Raw genomic sequence first — 23,880 nt, forward strand, 5'->3', positions numbered from 1 at the left:
AATCCAAGGCAGAGATTGTTAGACTGTGGCACATTTTCCAAGGGAGATAAGTACCTTGTGTATTTAATGCTGTAATATTTTTTCCTGAGACGAAGCAAAAGAAAAATCTCCTTATCAGTGGTTTTCCCCTTGTGGGTTTTTCCAGGGTCAAGTTAGACCAAAAATCAGTGTGTACAAATTTGTGTATGCTTGTGCTTTTATTTGCTTTTCAGCTGGAAAAATGAAAAAGTGTACGAGTAGGCTAAAGTGTTTCAAAATAATTTGCTAACACTTGGGACTGTGAGCATTAAACTATATGTAAAACAGAAAATTTCTACAAAATTATCCCACTCGACTAGTCTAGAATGCCTACAAGAAACTTGATCCCAATGGGAAGATCTACTCATTCGAGATGTCCCGACTGTTATACCAATAGTAACACCAATATCTCACACTCTTGTTGAAGGTTCCCCCTAGAGGGCTTATCAAACCCTACAATGTGTCTTCTTGGTAATACTAATTACTAAGGGTGAGGTGAAGGCTTTGGGCCTAGACCTCCCCTACCATGTGATTGTCTATCCCTCAATGGATAGCTATACCAATTTTGTGATGTCCAAATAACATCTACAAGTTATTCTATTCAATGTTGCACTAATCGTCATCGGGATTAAATCGGCGCGGGGAAAAAATCGTAAAAATCAGGGAAAAATCGCAACATACAAAAATATTCATTTTTTTTCAATTTTTTTAACATCTAAAGCATCTACAACATAAAATAAATACATTAACACATAAATATGATAAAAGAACTAATATATAAGATGTTTAATATCATTCTAATGCCATATCACACATAACAGTGAATCATGTCCTGAATAGTAAGTCTTGACTCATGACTCCCAACTCAACCTCAAAATATCAACAAAAAATATAATAATGTATCTCATATCATGAGTCATAATGTCATATACAATGAAATGAACCAAATAACTAAAGTCTAATACTGCTGATTTCCTTTGACCCTCTAGATGCAGATGTCGGTGGAGTTGGTATTAGACTCTGCTATGCTCTAGAAGCTGAAGAACTAGGAGCTACAAGAGGTAGACCACGTACTCTATTGGTGACAGGGGTAGCTTGGGTCCCTTTTTTTCCCGCGATTTTTTTGGGATTTTTACAAAAAAATCGGACAAAAAGAAATTTTTCGTTTTTATCGGTCGATTATATCGTGATTTTATGATTTTATCGCAATTAGTGCAACACTGATTCTATTAAATACAAATTCTAGGCTACAGCTAAGAAAAGAAGGAACATAAAATTTAACCCAACAACACAAATATTTGCAAAGTGGTTTCGTTACTGAATGGCATAAAATGATCTCACAATCAACAACCACAATACCAAAGGAGTGTATCCTTTTATAATGGCTAGCTAACGGCTAGTTGGACGACTCCTCCGCAAGGAAATAATATTTTCTAGTCATCCACATGTCAGGAACTCGGTAATTTAATAAAATATCACATTACATTCATGAATTTGCCCCCTAAGGGGTCAAATTGATTCAACTTTCCCTTGAAGGTCCATATTCCCTTTGTGTATGTCCTTGGAAAACCAAAAATAAAGAATAGTAAACCTTGGAGGCCCAATGTCCAACTTGGAAAACTTGACTTGGTCCTCTTAGAATTCGATTTGGTTGAAGAGAAGACTCTTGAGTCTTCACTTTTTAACAGCTACAATTTTGTCTCCTCATCAACTTCTTGGTCCATAACACCCCAACATTCCATTTGATTGTCCATAAAGGCTAGTTTGAAGCAATGTTCCACCAAGTTTCCAAGACAAGGGAGCACCAAAACAGGGAGACGCACAGTGGGGGTGTGTTGGAGCACCCCCAAATTTTAGGGAAATTCAAGGAACTGGTCAACCCCAAAACTAGGAACTAGAAAAAAAAGATCGGATAAAAAACCAGTCAACCAAAAAATACATAAATATTTAAATTTTGAAAAACAAAATACATAAACATTCATGTGCATCCATATAAATCCAAACCAATATACACAAATATGCTAAGTTCTCATATGTATATCAACAGTGCATATAACCAAAATAGCACAGAGTGCAATCCATATTTGAACCAAAATTATATCAACAAAGAGGCTCTAAATGGCCTCTATAGTCCAAAAAAAATTATACTACAACAATGCCTATATATCATCAAAATCATTGCTTATATTGGGATCTTCATCATCAATATCACCCTCTAAGCATTAAAATAAAATAGAAAAAACTTAACATGTCAAGTCAAGATTTTGTTAGTGAGAGGTACAATTTTACTAGGGTCATGACAAAGGAATTGATTCAGATTGGATCATTATATTGTTTGTCATCCATCTGGATGCTTTCAAAGTCGAGAAAGTGGAGGAATCAACTCACGAGACCATTTTTACCTTATGAGAGCATTTTGGGGAAACCAAACTTCTCCGCTTCAGCATAGCACCTTTCTTTCCTATTCTACACATAGAAACCTTTCTAGCGACGCAAGAATCTCCTCAATTGGAGTTAGTATGTAAAAGTTATGCCACTCAAAAGTCGACCTTCTTGTTTCAACCGCCATAATTTGAGAGGATGCCACATTAGCGCCTATTACTCAAGGAAAAGAGGCTAAGCCATGTGATCGTGATGAAGAATATTCTAGAAGAGTTCATATTGTAACTGTGGTTAAGAGTTGAGGGATTTAAACCTAACCACTAGTAGGCTATCGGCTTGTGTTAATAACCGGGCCACTAGGACGAAAAGGAGTTCCATTCTGTTCTAGTGCATTTGTTCCATAGACGAGTACAGTAGCAGAAAGGGATGCCACATCAACCCCCATTACTCAAGGAAAAGGGGCTAGCTATGTGATCATGATGAAGAGTATTCTAGAAGAGTTCATATTATAACTTTGCTTAAGAGTTGAGGGAGTCAAACCTAACCACTAGTAGGCTATCGGGTTGTGTTATAATCGGGCCATTAGGACAAGGAGTTCCATTATGTTTGAGTGCATTTGTTCCATAGACAAGTAGTGTAGTTGAAAAGGATACATAGAGAGCACACAGAGAGGATTCATGCATTGTAGTGGCCCATGGGCCATAGGCCTTACTTCTTTGTACTCGCACCCATTTTATATTCAAAGAAAGCATAGAGCAACCTCACCTTTCAGCTAGGTTTTCTCCCAAAAGTGTTTCCCACTTATATCTTGTGTCAATTGTGGTTTCTGAGTTTCTATTTCGTTGCTATCTATTTTTTGCATAGTTATAATCTGCATGAATACGCAATAAATAGTAATTTTCAAATCCATAAATTTAAAGAGAAATAAACCCTCATAATGTAGATTTTGGATTTTTAAGTATAATTTTATCAGATCAGTTGTGACGAACTTTCCAATGGAATATCCACAGTAGTTTACCAAGATCGAGGTACATAGAGGGCTTGGTGCTCTTGATTAAATGCTAGTTCCATACCCTCGTACATTATATAATCCAATGGAAACATTGCAATCCCCCAAATCCTAAAAAGTGTTAAGTCTTCTAGATTTTGAGTGGGATCTAAAATTCTAGTTTCTCCATATGAAATCCCAAGAGGTCAGAACCACTCTCAAACATCCTGAGTTAATTAATGGTAACGTTAAAAATTTGAGTAAAAGGATGAAAATGAAAGATGAAGGAAAATGTCATTTTACTTAAATTCCTAACATTAAAATTAATTACATAGCATTGGTAGGGCCTTAGGGTTGAATATTAGGCTTCCCCACTTATAGATTATTATTTTCAAGGAAGACTCAGGGGGGCATGCCCAACCCTTTTTGAGGGTTGATGCCCAAAATCAACCCTTTTGGCGAAACACATCCCCCTAGGGGGGATGCCCAACCCTTTTTGCGGGTTCATGCCCAAAATCAACCCTTTTGGCAAAACACATCCCCCATATTGGGGAAACATTTCCCCCTGCATCTCTCCAAATTTTCCCAAAAGGGGGACATGGGGAAATGTTTCCTTAGGCATCTACCCATGGTGCATGGGAAATGTGGGGAGCACGCACCCCACCCTGGGGGCCGCATCCCTGTGGATCATCAATTTGAAGCTTTAACGGCTAGTTGACTTGACCATTAACGAATAGTAAACTTGATTTCACCACCTTTTTACTTATCTTCAATCCTTTGGTGAACTTGATGACTCTACCACCTATATTTGTTGTAGCCTACCTTGATTTCACCTAGGTCTTGCTTCTATTTTTCATACCATGCCCTATGTTGCCACACCACCACTATATGTACCATGTCATCACACCCTTTGTGCTAGATCTCTAACACCTTCAGGAACCTGAAGAATCTAAGACATGGGTTTTGTTTCTTTCTTCATGTAGACCACTTTTGACATAATGCATGTCAAAAGTTGCCAACGCTTCCCTTGTTCTGCCACCTAGAAACCTGTACTTTACTGACCAATTTTGACCAATCCTATCTTGAAAATCCCTTCATTATTTGGAAAAATTGAACGTGGCATGTCGTCCTCTCATCCAACTGAACAAAAATTGGGACCAAGTTGGCTTTTTTGACTTCCAGGACCACTTACATCAAGAAACGTGAACTACCTTGGGAAACGTGACAAGTTGACTTTGTGAGACTACCATCTTGAGAATTATTTGAAGGATAGTGTACCATGGCCAAGGACACATACAGACTCAATAGTCACATAACCATACAGTAAGACATAGGTGCACCCTAATGTGGGTTGGACTAGCACATACACTAGTGATCACCCCTACATAAGCAAGCTCCTCTAAAACCATGAATCCTCGTGTAATCTCATCCAAGGATCTCCAATCTTGCCCAGAACGAAAGGAACTAAAGATGAACCTAAATGGACCAGCCATGGTCCAACCAATCACAAGGTCTAGGACACCTAATACAAGGCCTCACATGGTTGTTACAAGGTTTAACCTGTGACTTTAGGCTTACAATGGTGTGAAATATGCAGCAAAAATGTGTGTACCCCTATTGACATGAGGGGTAACAATATGAATCCTTTGAAATAAGGAAACCAGGTATGAAAATAAACCAGTGTTTCGAAAATCGCAATTTTTTCGGCATGGCGATTTAATCAACGATTTTTTCCAAAATGAAAAAATCGTGAAAAAATCACCAAGATTTTTTCCAAAATGATAAAATAGCAATTAAAATCGTAAAAATTGCCAAAAAATCATAAAGATCGTCAAAAAATTGTGGATTCTTTAGATACTTAAAATTTTGAAAAAAATGACTTTTTTTATTTTTTTTAATGTTGCCGATGTTTTGCTAATTTTTACCGATTTTTTCCCGATTTTTACGATATTTTCCTTTTTTGGACCCTTGCCGATTTTATCCCAATCGCGATTTTCGCAACATTGAAATAAACTCAAGATACATGGGATGGGCATTAATTTGAATGGCCCATGATATTGTCCACTTGCATCATCTCATGCAACATGAGAGATTGTATTCGCTCAAAGTATGCACAATCCACAAATAGTAAGCTAGTACCACAGATCCCATCATAATATAGAAGTAGAGCAAACAACTTAATGATCATGTTGAAAAGATGCATCGTATACTATAGATGTCATAGAAGTGTGTGAGACAGCAATGGCACTCAAGCATGGAGAAACACACATTGTGTGCTAACTCTGGGTTAGGCAACAAGGCTCCAACTGAACCTAGCACCCATGAAACAAACCCCCAATAGTTGTGGTGAACTCAATCTCACATCCTCTAAAAAAGAAGAAAAAAATCTTATATGGCAATTTCTAGATGTATTGGAGACCCTAACGTTAGCCTTACTAAGGTTCACAATCAACTACCTATTGTAACAAAAATTAGCAATGACATCTAACTACCTTGAGAAATCCTCACAAGAATTCTATGAGGACAAGATCATCTATATATAAGAGAAGAACATCTAGTAACTTGTTTAGAAGGCAACCAGCATCAACATGTGTGTGTTCCCTAAGGTAGATTTCTATCTCATCAATATAAGAATTGAATAAGGTTGACAATCGAAGGCAACCCTACTTCACCCAAATCATTATCTTAACGAAAACATGAAAGTCCTAAGGAGTAAAAAGTTTGCCAATAACAATCTAATAAAGACCCAAAATAACAGTAATGAAATCAACTAGAATGCCAAAGTTGCAAAGCCTCTGAAACAAAAAGTCCCTCAGCATAGAATTGAATGCCCTTTGAAAGGCACGAAAAAACAATATGTTATAGAAGAGCACTACTTAGCTTCCTCAATGATAGCACGAAGTGTGGAAAATATTATTAATGATCTAATAATCGATCCTAAAACCAACTTGCCCTTTCGCATAAAGTTTGTGGCTCTCCAAATGTTCAAAATGTCACAGGATTAGGATTGTAGCATAGAATTGGGCAAAAGGATGCCCAATCTTAAAATTCCTATACTTATTGAGTTTTAAGATGACCCTCAATTTGCAGACGAGATGAATGATGTTTTAGGATTGATACTCACCAAAAGTGGGTTACCCTATAGGAGAAATTTTTTATCCTTCTTTAGATAGACAACAACCCTACATTTGCTCAATATATGATGATATGCCACATACCTCTGCCAATTGCACCAGTGAGACACCTCTCGCCATCGAGCATTCCTCTTGACAAAAGGTGGGCCACGATTCGGCAGGTACTTTAACCATTCTGTAATCATGATTTGCTTAATGTTTTGGGCATTCTAACATGGATAAAGGGGTGAACTAGATGATTGACCGATCTTGACTATAAACTTGTTCTCTCACCTTACCAGGGGGTTTAGTTTTTTACCATTGTCCAATGGGACCTTCTCTGGGGCCTTAGGGTTATAGAAGGGGCACTACTTGGGAAGCTTGGATTAAAGTAGTGCATCCATAACCCCTCCATACTCACCACCCTTCACCATTCCCTTGATTTCATGTCCATCCTGCAGGTTGGCTGTCATTGGTTCATTGGGATTGGCACCCTCATATCCTCATCCTTAAGTCTGCACTGGAAACTTTGCCTTGGAGATTGATGCAACTACAAGAAAGGTAAAAGCATAAAATGGCCACAATGAAAGAAAAAGAAAAGTTAAAATGCAAAAGATGGCCGAGACATTAATTAGTGCATGGGAAAAAGCCTAGAATGAGCTCTACCCCCCTCATAAGCCATCACTCAATTCATCGGCACTCGATATTCCATCGCATAATAAAGGAACCCTTGCATGTCCCAACACTGATGAGTAAGAAGTTGACTCATCATTAAGGGATAAATATCATTAAAAACAAGCTTGGACACCTGAGTTATGCTCCTTATCAAAGCTATACCAAAAAGGAAGGAAAAGTCATCCCATAGGGTTGGAAAAAGCAAACTGAGAAAAGGGGTAACCCATGCCTCTATGATTGCTCCCTTCATACATTTATACACTCAGGATGATGGATCTCCATCAGTAGTCCCATGACCATGGCACCTTGTCATGAAGTATTTCCCCTTTGTTGCCACATTATCACAAACACCTATGAATTGAAGGGTTGACCTTCAGATATGTCACCTCCACTTTGGGGCTAGAAGCACTTGTGACCTAATAGTGTTGACCATCTAGCCATCCCTATCACAAGTATGGAACACTTTTATGGGACTTGGTCTAGTTAGTTATTTGAAGGCGATCTCAGTTTGAAGTATTATTATGCCCTTAACAATTAAGTATGGTCCACTACAATGCATCTATGGTCATTGTCCCTAATGGTTGATAACTTTCACTTGATTTTGAGATGCTTTTGCCAAGTGGTCTTTTACAATATAGCGGAGCCTTGAGGGCACACTCCATGCCTCCACTACACATAATGATCAGGTCATACCTCACTACCAAAATGCAGTGATGACCTTGCAGATGCAATGTTACCCCTCTAGAGCAGAGCACTTGGGCATTTTGATGATTCCAGCAGTTCATTGACAACTTAGAGCACCCTCAAATGTTGAAACATTAAGGTCCTCTTACTTGTTGTTGGAGATTCTTGATGATGTACCCAGTGGACACAACATGCTCCCAAGTTGGCCTTGACACTGTTTGATGGGCATGACTTGATCTGGAGTCCAGAGGATGATGGTCATCCCTAGGATGACAAGAGATGGCTTGTACTACCACATCAAGCCCCAACACTAGAAAGACATTGTGACAAGTCATCCTTCTAGCCTCTTTGAAGATGACCTAGGGAACCTAGAGCAAGGTTTTGACACTTGGAGAAATTTTGAGACACTTCTTGAGGGCTTCCCCTGAAGGATGCATTTGATTATGATGATAGGACATCCCCTTAGCCCATTTCGTGCATTCATGGCAGTTATTGCCCAAAAAGGGCATAACCTCAGGCTTATGGAGAGTTTCGACCCACACCTGTGGGCTCTTGTGGCATATTTTGTTACTAGAAGCTATTGGGTTGGCTTGTAACCCACTATCTCGATTCATACTAAAAATTAAACTTGTAATAGGGCTTTTAGGCTAATATTTTGCTGCAAAATAGAAGGATAGACCTCATATAAATTAAGGATCCTTCCATTCATTCTAACGATAATCACACTTAGATCTCAGCCTCTTCTTGAGAGTTTGATAGCCTTTTGTTGAATTCGCTACTTGTGGAGATGTAATTTTTATGGTGCTCTTGCTATCAAATATTGTCTTATGCCTTGGAGATGTCTTTTTGGGATTGAAAGAAGGTTTTTTCATGGAATAATTGTAAGTTTATTGCAGATTTTGTATTGTTTTACATGCAATTAATTATTGCTAGGGTTTTTCTATTCGCCATGTCTAAATGCAAATTGTTTATAGAAAATCTTGGATAATTTTTGCATATTAAATATCTCTTCCTTGAAATCCATTGGAGAACTCCTATTGTGCTTCTCCTATTTAATTTATCCCCTCACAAAAAAGATAGCTAGAGTTTATACAAGTGGAACTTTTCCCTCCTTACTCTAAGCATTTGTTCTTTATCTCTTGAAGTAGCCCTAAAGACTGAATCACCCAAGTAGGACTAAGCGTTGTCAACCTTTGTGTTGATCAAAAACTTTGGAAAACTAAATATTTTACCTTTTTTTTTAATTTTCTAAGCCTTTTAAGGTAAGCCACTAGGACATTTAGATAGGGCTGAATTACTTTGGGGCTCTAGTGTATGAGCATTTGAGGTAATAAAACCTAGGTCTTACCTTGGTAATCCGTTTAACTCAAAATCTAGCCTTTTCCATAGTGAAACTTCTCCTTTGAGGGTTGACATCATCCTCCTCTAGACATTTTTGAGACCTAGAACCCCTAACCCTAGTAGAGCTTCAACTTGAGGCTTAATTGGAGGGTTTTCTTTATTACTTGCTTATCTTATCTTTAGGTAAACCCTTTCTTGACTCATATGTTGTTAATTTTGAGTTAACATGTTATTTGCTTCAGATAGTTACTTCATCCATCCATTTGCCCATTAATCCATTAACAATCACATATAGTAACTAATGAAAGAACATACGTGATAAATGTTGAAAACAAGCCAAGACAGAACAACACAAGAATATGGTGCAAGCCAGGGAAAAATCCCAAGATGGGGAAAACCCTTGATCAAATAATATTATTATTAATCATCAAATGTTCAGCAGAGAGAGAGAGAGAAAGAGTACAATGATTTAAATTCAATACTAACTTGCCAAGTTGAAGATCCTATATCAAAGCCCTTAAACATGAAGATGACGCAATCAAATGGCAACTCTGGCACCAAGGGTTGGAGTCTTCTACTCTACAGTTCTGAATACTAGTTAGGGCATAAGCACAGTCAGCTACAGCACCCTTTTCATACTCGATAGACCTTCCATGAATTGCAGCCTTCCTTCAAATAGATCCTGCAAAAATTAGATGCCCCTTACTCTTCTTCTAAGATTCAAAACAGACAATATAGTTTGTTGATCAAACATAATAGACTGTGGCCTTCCTTCAGAAGATACTTGGCCTTCTAAACAGAGATCGGTCTAGCTAGAAGTGGCTTAGATAAGAGCGGCCTAATTCAAGGTTTATTGTTAGATCAATCCTCATTCAAGGTTGTAGGCTTTGCTTCAAACTCGGACCTTAAATGAGCTCAGAACCATTCTCAAATAGACCCACACTTACTCCAAACAACCTCAGCTTCCCTTTCTGCCACAGAACTCGAGCTAGCAAAGTTACCATACTCATCCATCCAGACCTGCAGCTAAATATCATGGAGAATCTCAGCCCTTAACCCAGAAACAAATAGTCCATCAACCTCCATCAAGACCTCGATTGCCTCAAACCTTATCCTAACAAGTTGATGTGTGTGTAATGAGGGAGAAAGCTCTTCTATATATACAATTCGATAGAGGTCAAGAGACGTGTCTATTGGACTTGGTGAGTTGACATAGAGATAAAGCCGACACTGATAATTTTCGTGTAAAAGAATAAATTCAAAAAATCCACTTCTACTTATCCAAATTTGAGGATATTTACATCGATTTTGGTCCTCTCAAAGAGAGGAATCTGATGCCATGATTATCTTCTTCAACTAAGCTGTCCAAAGTGGATTTTGGCCCTAGTTGCCAATTTTAACACTCCCTCTCAACTAGGGGGGATTCCCGCCAAATCATCAGCCATTATCATCATCGTCATACCTTCCTGTCGTCATGAACCATCTCTGTCATCTCATCTCTGCTATGTTGAAACATGATGTAATAATGAAGAAGAATTGATCGAGAGTGAGTAACGAGGCCTTACCACTCTCTACTGACAAAATTCAATCCAGAGATAAACCTCAATTGATCCCAGATCAAGTAGTTGAACACCATGCATCCTAGACATAGGGAGTTCGACAGTACACAATGCGTCCATCGATAGTGTTATGGTCCCTATCTACTTTTCCCAACTCATTGCTCAGATGAGAGGTACTTCCCATGTGTCTCGGACTACACGGGTAGGATGATACTGAAATTTGAATCAATAGCAGGGAAAGAATAAATCACATCCTACTCATAACCACACGCAGGAAAGGATGAACCACATCCTACAGTCACACATCACAACCATCGTAGGTTAAGGATGAACCACATCCTACACGTATGCAAATCACCGAGAGTAGGGAAAGGATGAACAACGTCCTACAAACATAAGTTACAATCACATGTAGGGAAAGGATAAACCACATCCTACAAACACGAGTCACAACCATCAATTGTAGGAAGGATCCTACTCGTGAGGAAAGGATGAACCACGTCGCACCAACATGTCAACCACCAATCGTAGGGAATGAGCATCCTACATGTGGAGAAAGGATGAACCACGTCCCACTAACAAGTCAACAAATGCTTATATGCATATCTCACTGGGGTATCCACAAGAGAAGGTGAAACACTCAGCCTGCTCATATGCCATATGAGAAGGTGAACCACTCATCCTATGCATATGTCATCAATAGTAGGGGAAGGTGAACCACTCACCCTACATACATGTGTTCGCAATCGTTGGGGAAGGTGAACCACTCACCCTACACATGTCATCCATCATAGGGGAAGGTGAACCACTCACCCTGTATATAGCGCACCAATAGGGGAAGGCGAACCACTCACCCTATGGTCGCTCATAACTCAATAAGTACCCCAAGCCCCCGGGAGTTCCCAGAGCTCAATATTCAATCTTAATCAAGGATCCCTTCATATAGGGAATAGTGCCAATATGCTTTCTGAAAGTCAAGACTAGATCAATGGGAGCCTCATAGCTCTATTCAACAGTATATAGATGTATATAACAATGTTGCGAACATCGGGATAAAATCAGCAAAGATCCGAAAAGCCAAAAAATCATAAAAATCGGGATGAACTCGATAAACATCGGCAAAATCAAGGTACCATCAAAATATTTGTAAAAATCGGCAAACATCGCCTAGGCCAAAAAATCGTGATTTTGAGATAAAATTGGGATGTTATCGAGATGTTCGCAACACTGGTATATATAACAAAGATCTTGACAACACTTAGCAATCCTCTTGCTTCTTGCATATCTTGATGAAGAAAATATTTGACTGATTTTATTCCCTCTTACCCAAGGAGATCACGGCCTAAGCTTGTCTTTTCAGGGTGCAAAGTGTCCATCTACCAGCGTACTTACCACAAAATCCATCCACATTTAATTGAACATGCCATAATCCTGGTACTGTTCTTCCATAAACAAGAATGTCCCTTGCTATAACATATCCCAAATAAAGTGATAGTGGGAGACAATATGATTCTTTGAAAAGTGAATCCCATTCTGCAATATACAACGGCGGATCCCAACACATGTTCAAACAGCTTACTGAAGAGCTTCAAAAACCAACTGGGTTCATAATAAGCCATGCATTTAGCTTCAAGGAATACTAGGTGTACTACTCATCACACTGCTATCCGAGACAGTATCAGAATATTCATGGAGCCTTATATTCCGGTAGAGAATTTCTGATAAATAGTAGCAAGCAACTATCTAATATATGAGGCACCTCCATAATCTTGTCTTAGAGGCATGCAAGGTGATTATCAAGAAAACCAGGAATCAATAGATTCTCCATCTCACCAGGCTTTTAAGTGCAGGAAATAGTGTATCAAATATTTTCATCTTGGTTCTAAAAATCTTATATTGATATCAGCAGACATAATTAAAACTGCATTTTTAATCATTGCTCCCTCTAAATATTGAGAAAGTGGCCTTGCCCAAGTCAGTTATTTTTCCTGTAATTTTGCTTTTGGACTAAGTACCATAGTCATTTATATAGTTTACCAAGGATTTAATGGCTCCCTCTGAAGCCTTGCTTCAGGTAGTTATGCAGACTTCATCAATCTGATCCTCATCCTTTTAAAATGAGATTTTGCAATTGAGTCAGAGAATTTCAGAAATGCTCTTCTTCAGATCAGAGAGAAAATCATCTTCATGGTCCTGAAGAAATCCTTTCCTTCATCCAGTTACTTCATGACAGCTATTAACCCATGATGCAAAGGTCTAAGGCATCTGAGTACAACCATCCTTCTCCAAAGATTCAAGATCAGGGTCCTCTTAGTTTCCTTCTTCCATGACGAGGTTGTTGCAGGGGTCTGGTCCTGGTTCTTTTAAAATAAGAAACTTTCAAGGTTGCTCATATTACAACCTTCATCATCATTTTCTTTCTTGTGTTCAGAACTATTCACCTGCTTCAAGATATCCACAGAGAATTTTTTTCAAGAATTGTTAACAGTGTCCCTACTCTACTAAAGGTCTTCAAGATAAGACACTGAAGGTAAGAAGATTGTTTCTCCTCATAGTGGAAGGGGAATTTTCCTTGTTATCTATCTTTCACTGCATCATTGTTCAAACTACAAATTTAATATCAATGAAACTTACATTGACTTCACTGGTCAGCACATATTCTTATCAATAATAGTATGAATAGATGCTTCAATTAAGAGCAGGGTAAAGAAGCGAACAAAGTTCCTTCTTAAGATTAATTACCCCAGTAGACTTGGAAAATAAAGATATCCATGAGGATACAAATATTATATATTAAATGTGTGAATAAGATTACACAAACGAGAGTGAGAGGTTTGCTTATATACTATGTAGGTGCCTCTTCATGGAGAGTCATGTCTCATTTATACATGACCCTTCAACCTAATTACTAATTAAGTAATCATTATTAATTATTATCATTTACATTATTTCCTATATATTTACTCATATCATTGCCTTCCTCCTCAAAAAGCTTTGTCCTCAAAGCTTGTCGATGAAAACAACTTGATCTCTTTCTCGGTTTCGAATATCTTCTCGTCTCAGAACAGTCATCTTCGTCGATACAAGTTGATATGATCTTCTAAGTGACAAAAAAAATTGTCACACTGAGAAGGGATCAGACCATCCTAGATTAATCTTCTGTGGAATATTCTAATCACTGGAATTTTGTAACGACTTGTCATCATAGGACTAGATTGAGGTTACATCAATATTCTTTGGAACATCAGTTTGTTGTTTCTGTTCTGAATGGTCCCGATACGTAGCTTGGTTGAGTTGTCTACTCTCATGATTCGGATGTTGATAGGGAACCTTTTGGTTTGACTTTCCCTTATTGGGCGTGTGATAATTTTTTTATTTTCTTCTGGTGAGGATGTTGTTGAGTTGGTTTCAGAACATTCACTTGGGATGTTCATTGTCTAAACTGCAACATCTAATTTTGTATTTCCTTCAACTTGCGTGTCTTCTTCCTGAGTTGTGACATTCACTAGATCGGTATCGGTTGTTTTTTCGTAAACTTGAATTCTTACATTTGATGCTTCCTTCTCGATAAGTTGTTGTACCTTGTTTTCTAATGACTTCTTATCCTTCTTAAGCTTCTTAATTTGTGTCAATGATTTTTCACTATGGTCTTTAAGTCAAGAAACTTCCTCATTCTTGTTAGCGGTGATTTTGTCAACTTCCTTTTGCATATTTTGTATCACATTTTTACTTTCTTGAAAAATTACTTTTGAGATTTCTTGTATGTTTGCTAGCGTCATTGCATCTAGCTTTAAAGTAACATCTTGTAGCGTTATTTTTTTCTTTTTGAGGGAAAATGTCAAAAACTTCTTTTTTGTATTTAGAATAAAGGACCCTAGAGTTTTCATCCAGGGTGAGCCCAAAACAATGTCACCTAGATCACTCCATAGAGATTGAGCAGAGAATTGCGATGTAAAAGTATAATTGCCAATGTTTAATTGTAATTCAGTTATGTCATATTGTTTTCTACCCAAGCAGACTAAACTCTCAATTATGTTTGACTCCAGAATCACCAATTGGTTAGAAAGGTTAGAGTTTATATAAATTTTCCCTTCAGTGGGAGAGATAGAAATAATAATATATTTTCCTGCAAGAGTCCCTTTAACCTTGAATAGCATTGGATCAGTGCAACATGAGGATCCTAAAAATCTCCCTCCATTTATGAATTAGATGTCATTTTTCTTTGTCAGGATAACTTACTTCAAATTCCTTCAATAGCCTTTGCTTTCCTCAAATATCTCCTTCAATACTTCAAAAATATCCCTTTATTTACTTTTAGGAGTATAATAGTTTTCTTACTTTTACCTTTATAATTTTTATTAAATATAAGATATACCCTTCTTATTATTCTATAACTTAGTTTTTTTTTTTCCCTTTTTTCAATATAATTTGTTTTTCTATATAAAATTATAATTATAACTATTATATAATTATATAGTTATAGTTATAGTTATACATTAATATAACTACGTTAATTATATTACTATGATATAGTATGTTTGTAATGGTATCAACCGAACCCAATTCGACGTGATCGTGAGACGAAAATATGTGACAGTTGGCTCTACAAAATAGCTGAATGGAGAATTGGCGGGGCGGAATGGTTTTAATCTCCGACGGAACTAGCACAGCCGCAACAAAACAGCGAGTTATTCGAGGGTTAATACCCTTGTCTGTGGCAGCGTCGCTCTTGAAGTGATTTCCTTGTGGCAACAAAATCATTCAAGGCAGCGGAGTTCCCTACCTGAGGCAACAAGGGCCTCTGAGGTCGTTTTCCTGTAGCGAGTTGTTCTGGAAGCAAGGGCTTATCTGCAAGCCACGTCTTAGGGTTTGTAGTAGCAATGGCGAACTGAGAACTGTCGCAAGGAATAGGTGTTTGTATCGACGGACGAGGTGAGGCTTCAATGCCTGGTGACAGTGGCGACTGTTTGATCTCTAATGATAGCGGTAAATTGGACAACGTGGAGGTGGAGACTACCAAAGGTAAGTCTTTTCTTTTCTTTTTTTCTTTTTCTTTATTTTTTATTTTTTATTTTTTTATTATATATATATATATTTAATTTTTTTAAATCTGAATTTATTTATTTTTTACTTTGAATTTTTATTTTCTTTTATATATATATTTTTATAAAAAAAAATTCTCTTTTTTTTATATGATTTTTTTTGTATTTTTGAGATTTATTTTTTATTTTTTTTATATGACCTTCTTATATATATATATATATATATATTTTAAATGGCCAAAGGCTTGAACGGTGAAACTGGGAATGGAAAAACTCCACAGACGATATAGTGGAACGCTTCAATCACAATGACAACAAAGTTGTCGAATTTCAATGGTCAATGACCAGGATTAGATTAGCTCTGTGCAGCGGTTGAACAACTAGAGGATCAAACAGCTCTGATACCAAATGAAGGGAACAAAGTTCCTTCTTAAGATTAATTACCCCAAAAGACTTGGAACATAAAGATATCCATGACGATACAAATATTATATATTAATTGTGTGAATAGGATTATACAAATATTATATATTAAATGTGTGAATAAGATTATACAAATGAGTGAGAGGTCTGCTTATATACTATGCAGGTGCCTCTTCATGGAGAGTCATGTCTCATTTAGACAGGACTCTTCAACCTAATTACTAATTAACTAATCATTATTAATTACTATCATTCACATTATTTCCTATATATTTATTCATATCAGGTAATAGTCCATTTCTCAGGTTTCCTTGGCTCCTCTTCCTTTACGACAGAAGCTTGAGAAAATAGAATAGTTGTTCTTTGAATACTTCAAATATGCCATAACCCTTATCCAGGAAGCCAAAGACAAAAAGAGCTCCAATATCTTTAACTAATAGATAGTATAGAGGAAAATCTGTAATCAAGAAAATCTAATGTCTGTCTTGTACACAACTCTGTTTGTGAACAAGACTATACATCTGTCATCAATTTATGAGTGCTGCAATATAATCACTGCTTACGGATCATACAATATTAAACTGAAAGGAGACCAGAAGAGATGCAAAGTTGTATAGGAGATAGCATACCTGCTGATATACTATGCATAGAGTTATTGATGCTATCTATGAGGTAACTAAAAAGCTTTAACTGCACAAGGCCCTGCTTCTTGATATGGTCTTCCTGGCCTAGAAGATGTGGTTGTTATTGAGTTTTATGGTAACTTCAAGTCTTTGAACTTTCAGTGAGACCATTCCTTTCTAGGAGATCTAGTATCATGACTTCAACTGAATCTCAGCTACTTAGACACTTAATATGGATCACAAAGCTTCTTATAGAAACTATTCTCACTGCCTGAAGTAATTTGTAAGACCAGATTTCGGGCCTATTCCCTTATGTTGCTCAGGATTAGACTTCGCTGAGCATTCTTGGACTAAATATGAGTACAAGTCTTAAGACTAGATCTTTGTCCTCTTCACTGATATACAGGGCTGCAAATTCAGCCTTCTTTATAGAGGGTTTTCATAATATTTATACCCAGAATGGAGGAGTCTTCAATTCATCTCTTGGAGAAGAGATTTTAGATCAAACCTTCTAAAATATGGCTTCATTGAAGTAGCTCTACTAGGAAACAAGCAAAAGGAAGTGTGAGGCCATAGAGCTCTAGTACCGTGTGTATCCAAGATAGGGACCTTTGCATGGTAGTTTTTACCACCTGTAGTTGACATAGGCAAGAAGAAGAACATAATTTTGTCTTATGGAGACCATCCTACATGAACCTCATAAGATCATTGATATATGTGCAATCACATCATGAATGAATCAAGCAGCAAAACAAGGGAGCATGAGAGTCCTGGTTAGCCTTAGTACAAACAATGAATTATCCCTCTAATATCATAGTAGAGGAGACATCTGAAAACAAGATGCTCTTCCAACTCAACCTCTTGTAGATAGCACAACCGATAGATCATTTCCATCTGTGAGATGTGATAATTTCATTTGATTTAGAGTTGCTCACAGAAAACCGAAAATTGGCCAAGTGAAATCCAATACTGTACTTTGGACAAGAAATAAGGCCATCACTTACCTACAAGAATTGCTTGCAATAGAACACCATTTTTCGAGGAAGGGATCAGTCTGAAATTGACACAGATATGCCTTAGATCAAGGCCCAGAGCGTATCGAATTCTTTATGGCAGAACATGATTATCCTTTCCAGAGGTCTGATTGCAGGCCTCGGCAATTTCATGATTCACGTGATGCTATCCCATTGTACTGGATCAAGTGCCTTCCTCTGTTCGAACAGAATTTCATACCATAATCAATATGAACTAGGGCTTTGTTGTCTTCATAAGGAAATTTAAGGTTGATACTTCAACTCGTAGGGAATAATGAATCAGGAGATGGCTACAGGAAAACCCTTGATCAAATCTTCGTATTATTAATCATCAAATGTTCAGCAGAGAGAGAGAGAGAGAGAGAGTACAATGATTTAAAGTCAATACTGACTTGCCAAGTTGAAGATCCTATATCAAAGCCCTTAAACACGAAGATGACTCAATCAAATGGCAACTCTGAATACTAGTTAGGGCATAAGCACAGTCAGCTACTGCACCCTTTTCATACTCGATAGACCTTCCATGAACTGCGGCCTTCCTTCAAACAGATCTTGCAACAATTAGATGCCCCTTAACCTTCTTCTAAGATTCAAAATGGACCATACAGCTTGTTGATCAAACATAACAGACTGTGGCCTTCCTTCAGAAGATACTTGGCCTTCTGAACAGAGATCGGTCTGGCTGGAAGTGGCCTAGATAAGTGTGGCCTGCTTCAAGGTTTATTGTTAGACCAATCCTCATTCAAGGTTGCAGTCTTTGCTTAAAACTCGAACCTGAAATGAGCTCAGAAGCATTTTCAAATAAACCCACACTTACTCCAAACAACCTCGGCTTCCCTTTCTGCTACAAAACTCGGGCTAGCAAAGTTCCCATACTAATCCATCCAAACCTGCAGCTGACTATCATGGAGAATCTCGGCCCTTAACCCAGAAACAAATAGTCCATCAACCTCCATCAAGACCTTGGCTGCCTCAAACCTTATCCAAGCAAGTTGATGCGTGTGTAATGAGGGAGAAAGCTCTTCTATATATACAATTCGGTAGAGGTCAAGAGACGTGTCTATTGGACTTGGTGAGCTGACATAGAGATAAGGCCGACCTTGATCATTTTCGTGTAAAAGAATAAATTCAAAAATCCACTTCTACATATCCAAATTTGATGATCTTTAGATCGAATTTGGTCCTCTCGAAGAGAGGAATCTGATGCCATGATTATCTTCTTTAATTGAGCTGTGCAAAGTGGAATTTGGCCCTAGTTGTCAATTTTAACATATGCGCCTAGGTACTCCTTTGTTGCTACATATCAAGAAACCCTAGGTCATATTAGTCTTTCCTAGTCATGATGCATGATAGTTATTCCTTATTAAAGAGTATTGAACCTTTGTCCATCATAAGTATCTCCACCTAGCCTATGCTTATATCACCTTGAACTCTATAAACAAGAATATCCTTTTAGGGGATCACTAGGAGCCTCGCTTGTGATGAAATTCCACTAAAGAGTAGGAGGAAGATTGTTGACGTGACAGTGGCACTCTACCTCATTGTTGCAACAAGGTTTTTCCCTTGCCTCGTGAATTCTCTCTCAAGGCCTACTAGATTTTGAGGCAACAAGGACCAAGGAGGAGGAACTCTTGGAAAAACTACATATTAAAAAGGGTATAGGTCCAACATCACATTTAATAAATTCCACATGAGATTCCTCCCCATCAATTGCTTTGCTAGTGCTTATGATCTAGGTTATTGTCATAATATCTCTGTGAGAAAAAGGATGGCACAAAGCAAGAGGGCAAGTTATATGAAAGGGGCATCGACGAATCAAGCGAGTCATAAAGGGCACTGATATGGGAGAAAAAATAGTGGTGGGCAATGTCAAGTTAAAGAACCTATTTCTTAGAACGTAGGGAACGTAAAAATGTTAAGGAAAGAGCAGAGAGAGAGTTGTAATTCACATTTCTTGTGACAAGGAACTCTCGCTTTTTGTGTCATAGGAGGTAATAATAATCACATAGAACCAACTAGAAAGAAATGTTATCAGAACCGGACCGAACCGGTTCCAACCGACCAGTCTGACCGATTGGAGGGTAAAAACGGTTCAGACCGGTGAACTAGACCGATTTTTGCCAATTCGGTACTAAATAGGCAAGTTCTTGTACCGAACCGGCCAGTTTTGTACAATGTTATCGAGGACCCTTTAAACACATTTTTTCTTTTCTACAAGTAATGAGTTATGACTGGGGAAGCCTAGTATTTGACCATACTACACTACTAATGCTATGCAAATTATGGTAATGTTAAATTCTTAAAATAAAAGCAACATTCTCCTTTATCTTTCAATTTCATCCTTTTACTTAAATCTTTAACATTACCATGAATTGACTCTGGATGTTTGAGAATGGTTTTGAACTCATTGAATTTCATATGAAGAAAGTGGAATTTTAAATCCCACTCAAAATGTAGTAGACTTAACAAATTTTTATGATTTCAGGATTTGGGGGATTGCAATGTTTCTATTGGATTTCGTCATGTATGAGGGTATGGAACTAACATTTAATCAAGAGCACCAATCCCTCTACGTACCTTTAGGTTAATGGCATTGATTGTTGAACTCCTCTATCATGATCCTACTAAAAATGTAACCATCACTCAAACAAAATCTTGAATTGACATGCTAAGCATTTTCTATCTTCTTATTTAAATGGTTAGAGGGTGAAATTGATGACGAAGATCCAAATATAAGCAAAGAGTTTGATGATATCTAGGTATTTGTTGTAGTGTGATTTTTTTTTTTATGTCAAAGGCCATATAGAACTTGTTTTTTGATGTATTTTCGTGTCAAAGATGGATTGCACTCTGTGTTATTTTGGTTATGTGCACCCTTACATGCTATATAAATGAGAACTTTTGCTTATTTGTGTATAAATGGTTTGGATTCATATGGTTGCACATGAATATATATGTTTTTCTTAAAAATTTGAAAATTACATGTTTTTGGTTGACCAATTTTTTGGTCTAGTTTTTTCACTGATTCCAGTCCAGTTTTGACCGACTCCCTGTCCAAGGGGTCTACCAGTTCAATGACCAGTCCAATTCTGATAACATTGCTAGAAAGAGAGGGGATCATGGGCTAAAACAAAATAGAGAAGTGTGTGCATGGTTAAGCACACCTCATTATACCACTGATTCATTAGACATTTGTGATGAGGACAAGTGGCAATGTCGTAGTCGACAATGTACATATCGAAATCCAATGTAGCCTCCCACATGACCTTAAATAAAATGCCATATGTGGTAGCAATTGTGTTAAGACATGACAAACGAGAGAGGCATGGAAGATGCTATGAAAGGCAAGATGCATAAGCTTCAACATGCTTGAGGTCAAAGTGGATAGCAATGCACAAATTGTCAACAAGGTTTGGGAGAGGGAGAGTAGGGGGAGAGGTACCCAAGAGGATGAAAGCAATGAAGGTGTGATCAACAAGAGGGAGGGGAGGAGAAACAAGAACTTTATGGACCCTGCAAATAACAGTGTTCTACAGGGAGACGTCCCCCATGGTCGAAAGCATGCCCCCACACTCCAAAGACGGGAAAACTCCCTGGGAAATGTTCCCCACTGCCCCCTTTTGGGACACGCGGGGAAACATTTCCCTAGTGAGGGAATGTGTTTCCCTTATAGGGGGGTGAGGGGATGCAAGGGGCACGTCGGGGTTTTGTACATTGCTACCAATGACCCTATGAACACATTTTTTTTCAAAAAGGCAATTATTTATGACAAGGGAACCTACTATTTGACCATATTGCCCTAATAATGCTATGCAACTCATGGTAATGCTAAACTAAAAGTGACATCATTTTACTTGAATTTTTAACATTATCATGGAATGACTCGGGAAGTTTGAGAGTGGTTCAAACCTCAGTGGATTTCATATGGAGAAAGTAGACTTTTAGATCTCACTCCAAATCCAGCAAACTTAACAGTTTTCCAAGATTTCAGGGTTGAGGGGATTGCAACACTCCATTGGATTTTATCAGGTACAAGGGTATAGAACTAGTATTTAATCAAGAGTGTCAAGCCCTCTAAGTACCTTGATGTTAGTGGCATTGGTTGTCGAACTCCTCTACCATGAGCCAACCAAAAAAAGTACCCATCACTCTAACAAAATCTTGACTTGACATGCTATGCTTTTTCTATCTTATTTTAATGCTTAGAGGGTGATATTAATGACGAAGATCCCAATATAGGAAATGATTTTGATGATATGAAGGTATTTGTTGTAGCAGGATTTTTTTTGGATGCTAGAGGCTATGTGGACCCTGTTTGTTGATGTACTTTCAATTTAGAGATAGATTGCACTCGGTACTATTTTAGTTATGTGCACCCTTACATGCTATATAAATGAGATCCTCTGCTTATTTATGTATAAATGGTATGGAATCATATGGATGCACATGAAAAGGTGTGTGTGTGTGTGCTTTTCTTTAAAATTTGAATATTTTATGTGTTTTTTGTTGACCGGTTTTTTGGTCTATTTTTTTTTTACAGGTTTCGGTCTAGTTTTGACGGGTTCCTAGTCTAGGGGGTCTACCGATATGATGACCGGTCTAGTTCTGATAACATTGTTTTAGACTTCAACATAATGTCATTGTCATATGATGAATTTACTTTTGGATGTGCATTGCATAATTTCAATTGTCAAATGATGAATTTAATTTAGATGTACCTTGCATAATGCCAAATGGTGAATATAGATGGAAAATTGCATAATGTCAAATGATGGATTCAATCTACTTTTAGATGTACATTGCAGAAATGATAATTCATAATAGTCTAATATGAAATAATGAATTTCAATTTCGATGTACATTTCATAATTATTAAAATTTACTATTTAGTTATTGACATATTGTTGGGATTTTTTTTTATATATTAAAATTTTAGTAATTTTATAATTTTTATGACTCTCATGTCCCCCTATTTCCCCAAAATTTCCCTAAATTTTGGGGTTGCTTATATACATCCCCCTTGTGCATATCCCCGCTCCCGCATTCCCCGTCCCGAAAACTCAGCAAAACATCGGCAAATAATATCTTGGTTGGTCGTGACATAGTCCATTATGCAAGCACCGCCACTACAAGGAAAGTGGTAAACCTAGAAAATTCCTAGAAACAAGAAAACTCATTAAGAATGTAAAACTCATGGGATTCCCCAATCTAGAGGAGATGTCTCCTATAAGGTGTCACCAAGTTGCACATCTCTGTCTTTGAGGGCCTATTATCCACTGGCCCAAATCATCGAGGCAAAACTCATCCTTGCATTGATCATGGATTGAAACCTGTAAAGATATAGTGCAGGTAATGAAATCACCCAAAATGATGACATCTTCAAAAGAGGAACATTGAGAATTTCAATATTATAAGTCAAGGAAAGGGCCAATCTAGAGGAGATGTCTCCTGTATGGTGTGACCAAGTTTCACATCCTTGTTTTCATTATCCCAAATCATAGAGGCAAAACTCATCCTTGCATTGATCATGGATTGAAACCTGTAAAGATCAGTGCAAGTCATGATTCACCAAAAATGATGACATCTTCCAAGGAGGAATATTGAGAATTTCAATGGTATAGGTCAAGGAAAGGGTCTTCACATACATAGATCACAAAACATAAGGAGTCCGGGAAGTAATAAACAATGCTAAAAACATCCCAACAAGGGACTGCAACATATCAAATCTAGACCTACAAGTTCTTGAAGTGCACGTCAAAAAGCCATAATCAACACCTTGGATGAAAGAGAGTCATGGATGAGGAAATTGTTGATTTTTGGTAGCTTGGGAGGTACTCCAAGCCTGGAGGATCGAGGTTTGGAGGAAAGATCTCCACAAGTGGCCTTGTGGGCTTGAAACCCAAGCTTTCTGGTTTTTCACCCATCAATGTTGGGGAAAAAACCATGGAGAGATTTCGACATGTGATGGACGAGGATGATAGTACTCATCGAAAGGAAT

The 23,880-nt window shown here is 37.6% G+C and overlaps 1 protein-coding gene across 1 annotated transcript in view; it reads right to left on the bottom strand.

The window, feature by feature from the left end:
- LOC149151624 (protein REPRESSOR OF VERNALIZATION 1-like) overlaps window positions 1-23,880 on the bottom strand; it is a 337,711-nt gene that overhangs the window by 267,586 nt on the left and 46,245 nt on the right. The gene's annotated exons all lie outside the window — the stretch shown is intronic.

This window comes from Pinus tabuliformis, chromosome 9, assembly GCF_031772625.1.
Source record: "Pinus tabuliformis cultivar Carrire ecotype Pingquan chromosome 9, CPIR1, whole genome shotgun sequence".
In the NCBI taxonomy this organism is placed as follows: Eukaryota; Viridiplantae; Streptophyta; class Pinopsida; order Pinales; family Pinaceae; genus Pinus; species Pinus tabuliformis.